Genomic DNA, 15,855 nt, shown 5'->3' with positions numbered 1-15,855 from the left:
ATGTAACAATTAAAGGCTAAGACTTTTGTTCATGATAGAAGCATATTTGCTGTCTCTGAGAGGATAGGGACCACAACACTACTATTTCTCATTATATCCACAGGGCCTATTTGAGAAACTGACATATATTTGACACTCTGCTTGTGTGGCTTTAAAGTCTGTGTCATTTCACTTTTCCAGTGTTTCTTCAACTGGAATCCACAGACCATGTGGTGTGGGGTGGGTTATAGGCATATATTCAAGGGTCTATGAATTAACCTCCAGAATTTGTCAATTTTGATGAACAGCACTTCTCCACTCTAATGGTTTATTAATCATTAGATACTCTGGACAATTTGGATCACTGTATTTTAGACAAGAACTGTCCAATGCTCTCAGTGCCCCGGGTTTTATCTATAATAGTGATTGTACTTTTTGTAGGTAATGTTACAGATGAGGCAGTGAGTTTAGACACAGGTTCAAAAACCCAGCTGCCTGGGGTTTGTATTCTGTTTCCACCACTAGCTGTGGCAACTGAATTACCTGTTTCTCCATCTATAAAAACTGGGGAGACTTTTAATGTTTAATCAGTGCAGACGCTGTTAGGCTGACACCTCATAATTTTTTTAAATGACAATTTTATAGTGTACAATATTATCATGTTTATTCTACAAATTACATATATAAAAATCTTAGCTAATAATTCATTACACACACACACACACACACAGAGAGAGAGAGAGAGAGAGAGAGAGAGAGAGAGAAAGGTGAACTCATAGCACATTATCAGTTTTGACCCTCTCAATACTATGATTCCCATTTAGGTGAACACTTGTTTATATATCACTGTGTAAAAAAGATTCCTATCTTTCAAACATGGAGATACAGTTTATACAAATTCAAGTGTAATCATAATAGGTTTAAAGTAATGATGTGGTACTATAGTGCTGAGGGTATAATCCATCATCTGTTCTTCATTAAAGTTCCCTAGCTATAGAAAATGGTTGGGAGTTACTGTGTCAATCAGTATACTGGAAAATAAAATGATAATGTTGTACTATGCAGTGAAGGGAAAACTAAGCATATGCACATGTTCCTAGTAAAGTTTTCCAAGGCTAATTAAAGTACAGAATCTTCCTTCAGTAGCAAAATAATTCCATCCTCAAGTTCTGAGGAATCTATTCCTCTCAATTTTAACCTAAAGAACTATATAAAAAATTTGGCAGTAATGTACAGAATGGTAACTCAATATAGGTAAGAAATTATAAATTCTAAATACTCTCTTTTCTGACAAGAAAACAAATAAGTTAAGATACATGTCCATGTATTTTGGATTTGTTGTTTAAGTAGACTGACCTACAGAAATGTATTTTAAAAACATTTTGGGCCGGGCGCGGTGGCTCATGCCTGTAATCCCAGCACTTTGGGAGGCCAAGGCAGGCAGATCATGAGGTCAAGAGATCGAGACCATCCTGGCTAACATGGTGAAACCCCGTCTCTACTAAAAATACAAAAATTAGCCGGGCGTGGTGGCGGGCACCTGTAGTTCCAGCTACTGGGGAGGCTGAGGCAGGAGAATGGTGTGAACCTGGGAGGCGGAGCTTGCAGTGAGCCGAGATCGCACTGCTTCACTCCAGCCTGGGTGACAGAGCGAGACTCCGTCTCAAAAAAAAAAAAACAAAAAAAAACCAAAAACTTTTTGGTCTTTCAATATTTGTATATTGACACTTTCCAAATACAGCTTCTATAACTTCTGGTATTACTTTAAAAGCATATCCAATCATGAGTGAGGAAGTATGAATGCCTATGATATATTTATTTGTTATTGCTGGTCTAATTTGTTGATAGTTTCATAGTATACCCGTGATTACAAGAAAAAGCAAAGATAGTTGTAGAAGGTAAAATCTATTATTACAAAAATACAATAAATGGTTTAACAATTTGGGAAACGATACTTGAACTCTGTTGAGGAAAAGGGAAAGCAGCCATTGGTTCCTAGAATTATAGTGGAAAAAGCACTATCTATTTTAAAGAAATAATTTGTCTCCGGAAAACTAAATTCTTACATTGGGAGAATTATTATGTTTGTTTCAGTGAGTTTTATTAGAATCCTTATGCTATAAACAACCAATGAAAATTATAAATATAATCAAGAAATAAACTGTAGTATGAATGTAGATTCCATGGGGGAAGATCTGCTATCTCTTACATGATTAAACTCTTAAGTAGATAATGATAGAGCAACTTGGACTGATGAATAAGAAAAAAAAATAACCAATAGAAGTAGCAGTAATGTTCTAAATGTACCTATTCTAGAACTTGCTGAGACCTGTTCTCATCTCTTCCTGTGATTTAAGCAATTAATTTTTTGTAGTTATTAATTGTTGGAAGTAGCTTATACATATATATTATTTTGTAAATCATGCTAATGATTTTTTTTCCAAAATTGCTTCTCTCTTTAAAAGTCAGCATTCCTAAGCTGAACAATTTACTTTCCAAATAAAACAATTTAGTGTAAATGATCATTTCTAATTCTTTCCTGTTACAAGGTCTCTAATGTCACTGTATTTGCCCTCCTTAGCCTGTCATTTACTCTTCAAAAAGGAAATGTGAATATTTTGTAAAGCAGCATCTCAGAGTCATTTCAGTATAGATCATTAAAGAAAGTGACAGAATAAAAGAGTGAAGATAAAAACCACATGAGAGCTGGTCAAACATAAATGTAAATACAAATTAAGAATACTTAAAACATAGAATTATATATAGTTAAGAAACTGAATTCTCTATAGTTTTACTTTTTTGGTATCACCAAAGATGCAGGTTCGCTATTATTTACAAAACTACAAATACTGCTCCACAGGAGATACTTGTGGGCATTTGATATCTAAGACAATAATAGCTGTTTATAAGACAAAACTGAAACATTTTGCAGCACATGTTTTTTTCCCTCTTATGATGTCAGTCTTCTCGGTTCTCTTCTCAGGCTTATCAAACATGATGTTACGGCAATATATTTAATCAAATCCTTCTCAAGGGATAAAAAAACAGCTGTTGATTCTTAACACTTCCCAAGGAATAAGGAGTTTAACACTATAACAACCCAATCTAAGAAAATTAATGTCATCCAGGATAACAAAGTCTCTCCTTGACCAAACTTTAGACAGGCTCCTCTAAGCCTTTATACAGAGGACTAGGCCTCATCCTTGAGTCTTGTCATCAGCCTGGCTAGGTCAGTTGCCTCAAAAATTATGCTAAGTCACTTTAGCAAGAATCCCCCTACCCTCGATATCTGATCACCTTCGTTTGTCTTATCAAATTTCTCATCCCCCACCTTTTGATATCTGATCACCTGGCCTACCTTCAGCGAAAGCCCTGTTAAGTCAGTTCAGCAAGAATTCTCCTACCCTTGATGTTGTCCCTTAGAAATTTTCCATTCACTGATCTCGCTCACTATGCTAGTTAGGTATTGTAGGGGAGGAAAAATATCTTTCCTTCCACCCATCTTAGGTTCATTGGCTAAGGCCCCTGTTAAAAAAACAAACAAACAAACAAAAACAAAACAGATTGGCCGGGCATGGTGACTCACACCTGTAATCCCAGCATTTTGGGAGGCCGAGGTGGGCGGATCACAAGGTCAAGAGATCAAGACCATCCTGGCCAACATGGTGAAACCCCGTCTCTACTAAAACACAAAAATTAGCTGGGTGTGGTGGTGCCTGCCTGCAGTCCCAGCTACCACGGAGGCTGAGGCAGGAGGATGGAGGATCTCTTGAACCTAGGAGGCAGAGGATGCAGTGAGCCAAGATGACACCACTGCACTCCAGCCTAGGCAACAGAGACTCTGTCTAAAAAAAAAGACGTAATAATTCACAACACACAAATTTAACATAAGTTTTACATAATATGACAGCCTTCATAAAGAAATGAAGACATCTGTATAAACCTCAGTGTGTTTTATAGTAGGTTTGATGAAAATTAGAAAGTTGTAGAGAAATAGGATAGGACAAAGGGATATGAGCTAAGTGTAAGACACTAGGGGAGAACGGGGCAAGGCCTGTTTGTTCAGGTTCCTCTTGGTTTCACTTCACCTTCGGAGATAAGAAAGCACCCATTCTCCAGGCACAGCACGGGCACCACTCCCATGAGTGTCTTACGGCTGCCACAGTGGAAGATCAGATAGTCCTTCCTGCACATGCCATTTCTCAAATTCCTTCAGCTTAAACAACATCAATATGCCAAGATGCCATATTTTGGGGTAGTATTTTCTGAACTCTTTCGCTATAAATTCCCAGCTGTCTTTGCTATAGAGTTGAGCCTAATCTCTCTCCCCTACCACAATAGTCTTGACCCCTCTCATAATAGTCTTTAATAAAATCTCCTTTCCATTTAAAAAGTCTCAGAATATTTCTTCTTCAACAAGGACATGGAACTTTCAATAAAAATTAATCTATCAATCTATGAATTTTCATGATGTGCCTAATGTTTATTTGTCTTTAGGATCAGGAATAATATGATTTATCTGTAAATACAGATTGGAGTTCAGATAGTTAACAAGGAGTTAGGACTACAGGAATGGTAAAGAAGCAGAAAAAGAAGGTGTTACAGGGAGAATTAGAAGCAGGAGGGAGAGAGCAAAGACTTATTACACATATAAGCAACCTTTGTTTAATGTTTCAGTGTATATTCAGAAAAGCATAAATACCTGTAAAATAATAGAAACGGAGGAAGCTGGCTATGGGAACAACCAAGGGGAATTATAAGGAATGTGGTGACTGGCAATGGTGGAAGGGCAAAGCCCTCTGAAGCTGACACCCACTAGTCTCCCAAACTGATACTCCCAGGTAGGAATGTGGGTCGGTGTGGTTCCATCAGCTGGAATTTCAAAGAAATCAGGAATCTGGTTTCTCTGGAGTAGAGACTAACTGTAATTTTAGTGTGTGGTCCCACAGTTTGAACAATTATAGCTATAACTCCATGCAAAAGATATCCCCACAAAGAAATGTGAGTAAAAAGAAATACGTTGGAATCAGAGAATATAACTAAGTGAAATTTCCCAAAGGTTTTGATGTTCCCCAAAGTACAATACTGAAGCTGATTTTCTTTATAGCCAAGAACTCCTTACGTTCCTGCTATGCCTCAACTCCCCTGATCTTTCTGGTTGTGAATCTAAAACACACATATATACAGAGAATACACAAGTATATATTGAAAAAATACTGTTTAAAAATGACTGCATGTAGATTGTGATGAATAACAATACCCCAAGGCTGGAAAAACTGTAAATTCAGTTTAGGTCAGTGCGACAATCTGACCCCAGTATAGGCTGCAACTTGCCCACACCAACAGTTAGTAAACGAGGGGGTTGTATTCACTAACCTTGTCTTCTAAGCATGGAAACTTACACAATTGGAGAAAGAGAAGAAAAGCAGTAAACACTTCAGAAATCCATTTTTTTGTCTGATTTGTCTAAATTTGCAAAACAAGTATAACACAAAGCCATTAAAATGTAAGCAGAGAGAAGTAAATGCACCGGAAACTAGACTTGTAACCTGTCAGAAGAAATAACTGCAGCATGAACATAATTTGGAAAAGAGATCTAGAGTAGAAAGGAGTTTGAAGGCAGATGTGGGCAGGATGGGACCAAAATTGATCCTGACCTAACTGAAGCTGTCAGGGAAATGAACATCTATCTTGCTGGAATTAGGTATTTAATTTCTACTGACATGGCAAAAAATATCCGTAATAATAATGTGATGAAGCGTATTTTTGAACTGAAGTAGAATATGCATTTCAGGAGCTAATTTGGGTAAGTGTGAATAAACCTAAGATCAAAGGTCTTGTTTCAATGGTATCTCTGGTTGCAATTAACAAAAATAGATAAAATGTGGGAGAAAACTAATAACTTGATTGAAACCTATTTTGGGGAGAGGAGGGTGTCAATTTACCTCACGTCATTTGCTAACTATGAAATATACAGATGGACAAGAGATCATCATGGGGGATGGCAGGCAGGACTAGACTGCAGCTCCAGACAGAGCAGGTTGAGGAGGTGTGCACCGTGAATTTTAGCTCCAGATTGACTCTAAGAACAATCCAGCAATCCTGACAGGACCCGCAGACCCTCTGAAGGAAGCGGACTGCTCCTGAAGGCCCCAGGAGACACTCCAAATACTGTGAGTGCCCCACCTGTGGAAGTAGGAAAGGGAGACCCTCCTCTCCTGACACACGTCACCACTGGAGAAGCTGAAAGTCTGTTCGCGGGAGGAATTTCTGGCTTTACCTGGAACTGAGACAATTTAGAGAGCTGAGCGAAATACAGGGGTAGGGGAAGCAGCAGAAAGGCCCTGGGAGCTCGCTGGGTCCCCAAGCAGGCCATTCCTGCCTGATACCACAGGGATCCATCAGGAGGGTGGACAGAGGAGCAGGGGTTAAAACTCCACCGGGAGAAGGAAATCTCTAGCTGAACTTTGTAACTACCTGAATGGGTCATGAAGCCTCCTGGCCTGAACTTAGTGGGGAGCTTAGGGGAGAACGCAAATCCAGTGTGCAGACTCCATAGGCGGGGCAAGAACCAAACCTTTTCCTTCACAGCTGGGAGGTGGGTAGCCTGAAGCAAGTTTTCAAGACCTCATGCCCTCCACCTGGAAACAGACACAGACTCTGGGTTGTTTAATGTGGATGGGTGAGTAGGTGGGGGGCATGATGGGAGTGAGACCAGCCCTTTGGTTTGTATGGGACCTGGGTGAGGCCTGTGACTGCTGGCTTTCCTCCAATTCCCTGACAACACACATGGCTCAGCAAAGGCAGCCATGATCCTCCTAGGTACACAACTCCAGGGACCTGGGACTCTAGCCCCCACCCCCCACAGCAGCTGCAGCAAGACCCACCCAAGGAGAGTGTGAGCTCAGACACACCTAGCCCTGCTCCCACTTGATGGTCCTTCCCTATCCACTCTAGTAACTGAAGACAGAGGGCATATACTCTTGAGAGTTCCAGGGCCCTGCCCACCGCCTGTTCCTCCCCATACTACCACAGCTGATGCTCTCTGGAAAGCGCCTCATCCCAGCAGGAGGCCAACCAGCACAAAAAGAGTGCATTAAACCACCAAAGCTAAGAACCCTCAAAGAGTCCATTTCACCCCCGCCACCTCCACCAGAACAGGTGCTGATTTCCACAGCTGAGAGACCCACAGATGGTTCACATCATAGGATGCTGTGCAGACAACCCTCAGTACCAGCATGGAGCCTGGTAGACCTGCTGGATGGCTAGTCCTGAAGAGAGACAACAATCACTGCAGTTTGGCTCCCAGGAAGCCACATCCATAGGAAAAGGGGGAAAGTACTACATCAAGGGAACACCACGTGGGACAAAAGAATCAGAATAACAGCCTTCAGCTCTAGACATTCCCTCTCACAGAGCTTACCCAAATGAGAAGGAATCAAAAACCAACCCTGGTAATATGATAAAACAAGGCTCTTAACCCTCAAAAATCACACTAGTTCACCAGCAATAGATCCAAACCAAGAAGAAATCCCTGATTTACCTGAAAAAGAGTTCAGGAGATTAGTTATCAAGCCAATCAGGTAGGCACCAGAGAAAGACAAAACACAAGGCAAGGAAATCCAAAAATTGATATAAGAAGTGAAAGCAGAAATATCAAAGGAAACAGAATAGCAGAAAGAAAAAAACAATAAAAAACTCAGGAAATTATGGACATGCTTTTAGAAACGAAAAAAGCTCTAGAAATTCTCAGCAATAAAATTGAACAAGTAGAAGAAGGAAATTCAGAGCTCCAAGACAAGGTCTTCAAGTTCAGCCAATCAAAGACAAAGAAAAAGGAATAAAAAAATGAACAAAGGTCCCAAAAAGTCTGAGATTATGTTAAACGACCAAACTTCAGAATAATTGGTGTTCCTGGGGAAGAAGACAATTCTAAAAGCGTGGGAAACATATTTGGGGGAATAATCGAGGAAAACTTCCCTGGCTTTGCTAGAGACCTAGACATTCAAATACAAGAAACAGAAAGAACACCTGGAAAATTCATTGCAAAAAGATCTTCACCTAGACACATTGTCATCAGGTTATCCAAAGTTAAGACGAAGGAAAGATTCTTAAGAGCTATGATAGAGAAGCACCAGGTAACCTATGAAGGAAAGCTTATCAGATTAACAGCAGATTTCTCAGCAGAAACCCTACAAGCTAGAAGGGCTTGGGGCCCTATCTTCAGCCTCCTCAAACAAAACAATTGTCAGTTAAGAATTTTGTATCCAGCAAAACTAAGCATCATATGAAGGAAAGATAGTCTTTTTCAGACAAACAAATGCTGAGAGAATACACATTACCAAGCTATTACTACAAGAACTGCTAAAAGGAGCTCTAAATCTTGACAAGAATCCTGGAAACACATCAAAACACAGGATCTATGAAACAAAAATACATGCTAAAAAGTAAAAACAAAAATTAAAACAAAGTACAGAGGCAACAAAGAGTACTATGAATGCAATGGTACCTCACATTCCAACATTAACATCGAATATAAATGACCTAAATGCTCCCTTACAAGATACAAAACTGCAGAATGGATAAGAACTCACCAACCAACTAACTGCTGCCTCAGGAGACTACATAACATATAAGGACTCACATAAACTTAAAGGGGTGGAAAAAGGCATTTCATGAGAATGGACAATAAAAAATGAGCAGGGGTAGCTATCTTTGTATGAGACAAAACAAATTTTAAAGCAACAGCAGTTAAAAGAGACAAAGAGGGACATTATATAATGGTAAAAGGCCTTGTCCACCAGGAAAACATCACAATCCTAAACATATATGCACCTAACACTGGAGCTCCCAAATTTATAAAACAATTACTAATAGACTAAGATATTAGACAGCAACATAGTAATAGTGGGGGATAAAACGAGGAATAAAAAAAATGAACAAAGGCTCCAAAAAGTCTGAGATTATGTTAAACGACCAAACTCAAGAATAATTAGTGTTCCTGAGGAAGAAGACAATTCTTAACATATAAGGACTATATGTTAAGTCCTTATTTATATATATTTAACATATAGTTTGTTATATTTATATATACTTAACATATAGTTTACAATAAAAGACAATTCATATGTTATAAACTATATGTTAAACCTGCTGTTAATCTGATAAGCTTTCCTTCATAGGTTACCTGGTGCTTCTGTCTCATAGCTCTTAAGAATCTTTCCTTCGTCTTAACTTTGGATAACCTGATGACAATGTGTCTAGGTGAAGATCTTTTTGCAATGAATTTTCCAGGTGTTCTTTCTGTTTCTTGTATTTGAGTGTCTAGGTCTCTAGCAAGGCCAGGGAAGTTTTCTTCAATACTCCACTGACAGCACTAGACAGATCATCAAGACAGAAAGTCAACAAAGAAACAATGCATTTAAACTATACCTTGAGACAAATGGACTTATAGACTTATATATATACAGAACATTACATCCAACACCTGTAGAATACACGTTCTATTCAACAGTGCATGGAACTTTCTCCAAAATAGACCATATGATAGGCCATAAAATGAGCCTCAATAAATTTAAGAAAATTGATATTATATTAAGCACTCTCTCATACCACAGTGGAATAAAGCTGGAAATCAACTCCAAAAGGAACCTTCAGAACCATGCAAATACACAGAAATTAGATAACCTGCTCCTGAATGAGCATTGGGCCAAAAACGAAATCAAATGGAAATTTAAAAATTCTTCAAACTGAACAACAATAATGACAACCTATCAAAACCTCAGGGATACGGCAAAAGCAGTGCTAAGAGGAAAGTTCATAGCCCCAAGCATCTACATCAAAAAGACTGAAAGAGCACAAATTGACAATCTAAGGTCATACCTCAAGGAACTAGAGAAACGAGAACAAACCAAATCCAAACCCAGTAGAAGAAAGGAAATTACCAAGATCAGAGCTGAACTAAATGAAACTGAAACAATAAAACAATAGAAAAGATAAACAAAACAGAACACTGGTTCTTTGAAAAGAAAAATGCAATTGATAGACCTTTAGCAAGATTAACCAAGAAAAGAACAGAGAAAATTCAAATAACCTCACTAAGAAAAGAAAACAGGAGATATTACAACTGACACTACCGAAAATACAAAAGACCATACAAGGCCACTACGAACACCTTGATGCACATAACTAGAAAACCTAGAAGAGTTGGATAAATTCCAGGAAAGATATGATCCTCCTAGTTTAAATCAGGAATAATTAGATACCCTAAACAGACCAATAACAAGCAGCGAGATTTAAATGGTAATTAAAAAATCACCACTACCGCCAACAACAAAAATCCAGGACCAGACAGATTCACAGCAGAATTCTACCAGAGATTAAAAGAGGAATTGGTACCAACTCTTTTGAAACTATTCTACAAGTCAGGTAAAGAAGGAACCCTTATGAAGCCAGCATAACCCTAATACCAAAACCAGGAAAAGACATAACCAAAAAAGAAAACTACAGACCAATATTCTTGATAACTATTGGTATCAAAATCTTTAACAAAATACTAGCTAACCGAATCCAACAATATAAAAAAGATAATCCACCATGATCAAGTGCATTTAATAGCAGGGATGCAGGAATGGTTTAACATACATAAGTCAATAAACGTAATACACCACATAAACAGAATTAAAAACAAAAATCACATGATCATCTTAATAGATGCAGAAAAAGCATTCGACAAAATCCAGCATCCCTTTATGATTAAAACTCTCAGCAAATTGGCATACAAGGGACATACCCTATGTAATAAAAGCCATCTATGACAAACCTACAGCTAACAGAATACTGAATGGGTAAAAGTTGAAAGCATTCCCTCTGAGAACTGGAACAAGACAAGGATGCCTACTCTCACCACCACTCTTCAACATGGTACTGGGAGTCCTAGCCATAGCAATCAGACAAGAGAAAGAAATAAAGTGTAGCCAAATCTGTAAAGAGGAAGTCAAACTGTCACTGTTTGCTGATGATATAATCATTTACTCTGAAAACCCTAAGGACTCCTCGGGAAAGCTCCTAGAACTGATAAAAGAATTCAGCAAAGTTTCTGGATACAAAATTAATGTATACAAATTAGTAGCTCTTCTATACACCAACAGCGACCAAGCAAAGAATCAAATCAAGAACTCAACTCCTTTTACAATAGCTGCAAATAAATAAATAAATACATACATAATAAATAAATAAAAAATAAAATAAAATACAATACTTAGGAATACATCTAACCAAAGAGTTAAAAGACCTCTAAAGGAAAACTACAAAACACTGCTGAAAGAAATCACAGATGGCACAAACAAATGGAAACACATTTCATGGTCATGGATGGTAGAATCAATAGTGTGAAAATGACCATAGTGCCAAAAGCAATAAAAAATTCAATGCAATCCCCATCAAAATACCACCATCATTCTTCACAGAATTAGAAAAAACAATTTTAAAATTCATAGGGAACCAAAAAAGAGCTTGCATAGCCAAAGCAAGACTAAGCAAAAAGAACAAACCTGGAGACATCATACTACCTGATTTCAAACTATACTCTAAGGCCATAGACACCAAAACAGCCTGGTACTGGTATAAAAGTAGACACACAGACCGGTGGCACAGAATAGAGAACCCAGAAATAAACTCAAACACAGCCAATTGATCTTTGACAAAGCAAACAAAAACATGAAGTGGGGAAAGGACACCCTTTTCAACAAATGGTGCTGGGATAATTGGCTAGCCACATGTGGGAGAATGAAACTGGATCCTCATCTTTCACCTTATACAAAAATCTACTCAAGATGGATTAAGGACTTAAACCTAAGACTTGAAACTATAGAAGTCCTAAAAGATAATATCAAAAAAACACAAAACCCTCTAGGCAAGAATTTCACGTCTAAGAAGCCAAAAGCAAATGTAATAAAAATAAATAGCTGGGAGCTAATTAAACTAACAGCTTTTTTTTGCACAGCAAAAGGAGCAGTCAGCAGAGTTAACAGATGACCCATAGAGTGGGAGAAAATCTGCACAATCTATACATCTCACCAAGGACTAATATCCAGAATCTACAACAAACTCAAATCTGTAAGAAAAAAAACAAAAAATCCAATCAAAAAATGGGCTAAGGACACGAATAGACAATTCTCAAAAGAAGATATACAAATGGCCAACAAACATATGAAAAAATGCTCAACTTCACTAATGATCAGGGAGATGCAAATCAAATCCATACTGCAATACCACCTTACTCCTGCAAGAATGGCCATAATCAAGAAATCAAAATATAGTAGATGTTGGCATGGATGTGATGAACAGGGAAAACTTCTACACTGCTGGTGGGAATGTAAACTAGCACAACTACTATGGAAAACAGTGTGAAGAGTCCTTAAAGAACTAAAAGTATAACTACCACCTGATCCAGCAATCCCACCACTGGGTATCTACCCAGAGGAAAATAAGTCATTATATGAAAAAGATACTTGCACATGTATGTTTATAGTGGCACAATTCACAACAGAAAAATTTTGGAACCAATCCAAATGCCCATCAATCAACGAGTGCATAAAGAAACTGTGGTATATGTATATGATGGAATACTACACAGCCATAAAAACAAATGAATTAACAGCATTTGCAGTGACCTGGATGAGACTGGAGACTGTTATTCCAAGTGAAGTAACTCAGGAATGGAAAACCAAACATCGTATGTTCTCAATGATACGTGGGAGCTAAGTTATGAGGATGCAAAGGCATAAGAATGACACAATGGACCTTGGGGACGTGGGGGGAAGAGTGGGAGGGGGACGAGGGATTAAAGACTACAAATTGGTGCAGTGTATACTGCTTGGGTGATGGGTGCACCAAAATCTCACAAATCACCACTAAAGTACTCATGTAACCAAATACCACCTGTACCCCAACTTATGGAAAAATGAATAATAAATAAAAAAAGAAAACACATGGATATATTTGTAACTGAAAAAATTAGTCAAAGTGAAATATGTATGTGCAGTATTAAAACACATTTTACTCATAAAATCAATCTGGTGATTCTGGGATCCACAAAAAATCAATGCGTAAAAGTCAAGAGACACATGGTATGTAGTATTCCCACATCACAGAAACTTGTGGAAAGTTTTGGGAGAGGCCATATGGTTCCTCACCCATTTACAAGCAGAAATGTGGTTTAACTGCCTCCCAGACAAATTATTATTAACTTTGTCATTTTTTTCCAACAACATAACAATCCTTTATATGTTACAATCTGAATCTGTCCCATTAAACTTGGTTTCATGTTTTCTTTGTTCTAATTAGGGTTGAAGAATATCTTTCCCATTAGAATATACATATGTAGGTGGGAAATTTTATATCCTTTCAATTAATAATAGCTCAATTAAATAATTAATCTTTTTCCCCAGAGCTCAGTCTTAGTGGTTATTTCCACTCCACAGTCATTCCCCTACCACCATATTCACCATAAAAATGAGAGTCAAATTGAAAGTAATACGTTACAGAATATGTGGACTACCTTGTAACACAGCTGCATTTTGTCAATAAGCTCATTTATTTGAATCTTCTCTTCCCATGTTTCTCAGTTTAATCTTTTGACATATAACCATTGCTAAAGAGCCCAAATGGATCACACTGGTTTTGATTTTATAATAATGTTCTGAAATAATTTATGTTCTAAGTACCTGGGAAAGGTATAATGCATATATGAAGTTCTCTATCGATAATATTATCCTTGAAAGATATTCTCCTTTTAATGCATATATACTAAATACACATGGGATATTTATAAAATATTCTACATATTAGAAATGCAAAATGCAAATACAACAGTTAGCATATAAATCAGAGAGCTGAGTCAAAACTAGAAGTAATCTACCAGTGATCACCGAAAAAAATGTGTCCTCATTGGTACTTATTTATTCCATGTAGATAGTACAGACCGGCATCAAATATTACCTACTGTGCTTCTCAGAACATGGAGTTGTCCATGAGTCTTTAACATAAAATTCTATCCTTTCTTCCCCCACAGGATTAGCAGATAATCAAATGAGCATAACTGAAATAATTTACTACCTAAAGTTAGCTCCCCTCTATTTCTAGTTTTGTTTTTCCCTCTGTATCTTCACGGTGTCCTTTTTCTTCTTCAGTCACTGGGGAGGAAGCAATCCTTAAATATCTCTGATATTTCCTTTGCGCTCCCTTCACCTTGGACACATTTTCAGTCTCATGTTCACGTGCATACACACATTTTTAGTACCCTATTTAACACAGAGACACATACATCTCAACATCTATCTTTAATTGGTAATATTCAAATTTAATATTTGTTTCCAAACATCATTACAGAATAAGTCTTACACCACCCACTTCCAATTCTCCATTTCCTCAACTGCTCACATCACTTATGTGAAACTGCACTCCCAAAGGGCACAAATATGCTTACTCTTGGAAGTCAAAGGACTTTCTCTGTCCTTGTTTTTCTTTACCTTTTTGCAGCAGTGTTCCCTGCTCATCAACTTTGCTTTCTATGCCCTGTCACTGTCTTGGCTGCCTTCCTTATTCTAAATTTGAAATGTCGAAATTCCCAAATGTCTGACACTGACTCTCTTCTCTTTTGTATATTCCCTCCTTTGGTGATGCTACCCACTTATTTGGTACCATTTCCTTTTTTGCAAATGACTCCCAAGTCTCTGTCCCTAACTATGGCCTTCTGACTCCTTCCTTGATAGGAATGTCTCATGAGAAAATGAGAGTAAGCAGATTCTCTCGTTCAGAATGTGCTCAGTCTAACCATTTTGTTCTTATAATAAATAAAGCCCTCTGATTACAATTTTTATATTTGTGGCATTTCTTTTCTTCCAGGTTACCTAACATCAAAATTTTGGACCATATATGGTGGCCAACTAATTATCTTCTTCACATCTTTTGAAATAATCTATTACTTAATTTATCTGTATGTTCTTTTCCATTTCTCTCCATTTCTGTACTTTAGTTTCACTACCTTATGCTTATACTATTACCATGATCTTTTATTAAGTTTTCCCAAGGCTGTATCTCCCAACTCTACTTCCTCAAACACAATCGACATTTTTCATTTCATCATATAAATGGCCATCCTAAATTACTCTTTTCATTATGTCACTTTGCTTAATAACATTTTAAAATACAAACGCCACATTTTTAGTATGGCATCCACTACCATTCATCTAGTTTTATGGTAGTTTTCATTTCTATCTTCCCCTATACCCTTCCTCTCGGTACATGTTGCCCTAGTTCATGTGCATAGTTCTCCCTGCCAGAATTCTCTCCTTGCTCTTGCTAAAATCCTTACTTACAGGCATCCTATCATTCCAAGTTTCTCTTAGCTTGTCAACTGTGACTCAATGTCTCTTCAGCTCCATCCAGCTGAACGTCGTTTCTCTCTCCTGTGTGCTTTGCTTACACCTAGCTCATATGTCTCACAAAGCACTTATTAGATGCTATTATTTATTGCCCTGATGTTTGAGGATTGGGATTCCCATGTTCTCTCCTTCACTCCCTCCCCACATTAGATTGTACATTTCTTAAGGACAAGGTTAATGTTTCATAACTTTCAAACCCTACTGCATTTGGCACAGTCTTACATAAAGCTGGAACTTGATAAAAAGTAAGTTGAATAAATTCATATTAAAAACAATTACATCCCCAAAAATATAAGATGTACAGACCTATCATTGGTAATTACTCTCTTCTAACTCTAGAGTTTACAAAAAGTCAAGTAAAAGCCGGTGACTTTGTACTATGCAAATTTCCCATTCTTCACATTAACCATTTTTTAAAAATCCATAAGTT

The 15,855-nt window shown here is 37.6% G+C and overlaps 1 protein-coding gene across 3 annotated transcripts in view; it reads right to left on the bottom strand.

Annotated features, from left to right (window-relative positions):
• Nucleotides 1-15,855, bottom strand: part of TMTC2 (transmembrane O-mannosyltransferase targeting cadherins 2) — a 482,099-nt gene that overhangs the window by 53,571 nt on the left and 412,673 nt on the right. The gene's annotated exons all lie outside the window — the stretch shown is intronic.

This window comes from Papio anubis, chromosome 9 (assembly GCF_008728515.1).
Source record: "Papio anubis isolate 15944 chromosome 9, Panubis1.0, whole genome shotgun sequence".
NCBI lineage: Eukaryota > Metazoa > Chordata > Mammalia > Primates > Cercopithecidae > Papio > Papio anubis.
The sequence above is the reverse complement of the archived record's forward strand: the minus strand, read 5'-3'. Positions and strand labels throughout refer to the sequence as shown.